The sequence below is a fragment of the Coptis chinensis genome, chromosome 6 (assembly GCF_015680905.1).
Source record: "Coptis chinensis isolate HL-2020 chromosome 6, ASM1568090v1, whole genome shotgun sequence".
In the NCBI taxonomy this organism is placed as follows: Eukaryota; Viridiplantae; Streptophyta; class Magnoliopsida; order Ranunculales; family Ranunculaceae; genus Coptis; species Coptis chinensis.
In genome coordinates, this window is record NC_141461.1 from 18,872,796 (window position 1) to 18,875,647 (window position 2,852).

General features: G+C 33.5%; 1 long non-coding RNA gene across 1 annotated transcript; it reads left to right on the forward strand.

Moving 5' to 3' along the window:
- Positions 1-1,255: 1,255 nt before the first annotated feature.
- Positions 1,256-2,244, forward strand: LOC147491935 (uncharacterized). The gene is made up of 3 exons (XR_015197375.1): positions 1,256-1,380; positions 1,520-1,753; positions 1,857-2,244. It is a non-coding gene; the product is annotated as an uncharacterized LOC147491935 (long non-coding RNA).
- The last annotated feature ends 608 nt before the right edge of the window (positions 2,245-2,852 follow it).

Here is a 2,852-nt window from a genome sequence, read left to right on the forward strand (position 1 = left end):
ACCATTTTTATTTTTTATTATTCTAAAATGTTTTCCTCTTCTAATCTTAGCGTCACAGTATTAATATATTTCCAATCTTGGGTATTTGGGATTCGAGATTGGTCATTGGACATTTTTGCATGTGTTATTTGTTTTCTTCACTACGTTACCAAAAATATTCTGCACTTAGTAAAAAAAGTCGTGGTTTTTTGTTTGAATGTGGCAACCTACACTTTTTTAATGCGGGTAGTTGAAGATATAACACCTACACTTTTTTTTAATGCGGTCCAGCAGTTTCCAGCACAGTGTGCCACCATATAATCCCAAGCAACCTCTAGAGGCACAGCTCCACCTGGAAGTTCAACATTCGATAACAAGGTCAGACTTTCATGTTGCCATCTTATCTCTTATAACTTCTAGAGTGATTTAAGGGCCTGTCATTGTAGGTTGACTTATTAATTTCGTTTGATACATTTTAGATGCAACATATTTTCCCAAACTTTGTGCACCAAACTATTGTTTATTTAAGGTCCTTATTTAAGGTCCTTTTAGGAGCCAGTTGTATATATATATATATATATATATATATATATATATATATATATATATATATATATATACTCTGGCTCCTAAAGACTTAAATAAGACCTTAAATAAAATACCAAGTCTAAAAACCCACAACTTCACCTACAAAATGATTTAAACCCTAATCTTTTTTGTGCATATGATCTGCTAACCATAAAGAACATCTCTACAAAAATTCAACTCGTTTGATATCCTCTAACTTAGATAAAATTGTTTTCCACTTTTGAATATATATATATATAAAGGTCGAAATGTCTAGTTTTTGCATTCATCTTTTGCCGGTGTTAAAATTGTCAAACGAGTTGAATTTTTGTAGAGATGTTCTTTATAGTTAGCAGATCATATGCACAAAAGATTAGGGTTTAAATCATTTTGTAGGTGAAGTTGCGGGTGTTTTAGACTTGGTACTTATTTAAGGTCCTTATTTAAGGTCCTTTTAGGAGCCGGGCTGTATATATATATATATATATATATATATATATATATATATATATGAGCCTACAGCCTACTGCTTAGCTATCATTAACGGACTTTTAAATGATTAAGTCTTAAGAAAAAGCAATGTAGGCCTTCTATTTAGCCTTTTGTTATTCTTGTGTAGGTTTTAATTATAAAAATCAATGCATTTATTACAATAATCTAGGAAGCACTAATAGGCTATTTTGCCCCATTGAGAAATCAATTAGGGGGAAGCAGGAGCAATATAATCTTGGATGAAGTTATTAAGGTCTCGTGAATCTTTCTTATGGATGTCCACCGGTATGCCGCATTTGCCTTACCAACTCAAAGGATATGGCTTTTTGCTGCGGACATCAGGTAAAATCTCGAACCCCTTGGTGCTGTTTTTGTCCTTTTTTCATTATTGTCTTCATTCTGGAGCATCGAAAGGTTTATCATTGATGCGAGTGTTCCTCTTGTAAATTCATCTCTTCTTGATATAGTTGCTTTTATCCAGTCTTTGAGGTTTTGCGTCCATAAATATGTCTCTTCTAGAAGCTTGATCAAGGTGCAATCACATTCTTAAAGAACGAGACAAAGTATAGCAGTACAGATAAGTATATCTTTTATTTAGGCATGAATACTATTACTGGTAGTGTTTCCTGGCTCCTAAACATTCCCAACGCAGTTGTTCATTCGCCAGTAATGCTCAGACAAATAATTCCTGTAGGAGAACTCCATCTTCTCCCTGGTATGTATTCTTCATCGACTGATTTTGGATTTCATTTAGGGTTCTAAGAATATACCATAAGTTGCTAATCCCTCAAATATACTCATATTACTTTCTCCAACAGGTTGCTCACATGTATAGCCCTACAATGTATTGTTTCCTGCTATACCTGCTCACATGTATTGGATGGTGTTACATATGCAATTGAGAAGGTCTGTTTACGTTATGGTCGGAATCTGATCGATTGAAGAGCGGTTGTGATGGCTTCTAACACGACTCTAATAACTTTACTTGGGGTATACAAGACAGATTTGATCTTCTAACCCGGTGAATGGCTATCAATTTGCTAAAACTGCAAGATATAGTTACTCTGGATATGAAAAAGAAACTTTTGTACAAAGACTTCATTTTATAAGCAAATGAAAAGTTCTTGAGTTTTGTTGTAACAGATTGATCTAGCTTGACTGCCTAGGAGGCTTTGCCAATGTAATGTGTTTAATCTTTTCTATTTATTTATGTTTATAATCTCTTAATTTAGTTTCGTTATTTAAATTGGATTTGCTCTTTATCGATTTTCCAAAGTTGGCCTCAAATGGTTCGCTAGCTCATGATTGATTTCATAAGTTGTTTGTTGGTCATTTCCAAATAACATATGTCGTATATGCTAATGTTTGCAAATCATATCGACACAGGCAATTTCTTTCACGAGAGTAAATTCCCACATAGGCCACACATTTGAAAATACAAGACTAATGCCACAACTAATATAATAAGCACATCATTTTTTGTTCAATTCTCAGCAAATTAATTTATTTCTTTTTTCTTAATAAGCTAGGTGCATTTGATGTTGAATACATAATCATTGGATCTGCCAACATAAATTGAGGCTATCATAACAGCGACATAGACTGTGTATTGTTCTTCTTTTTTGTTCTTTTTGAATTTTGAAAGATTTTGTTCTGCTACTTTTGTACCACCCCAATGTGTGTGGGTGTGTTTCTGTATGTTTTTGTATTTGCCTCCTATCAATAGTGAGTTAAATGTTAGTGATTCAAATTGCTTAATCCAAACCTTTTATCGCCTTTGTCGCTTCTTATTCCAAACTTGCCAGCGAAGTACT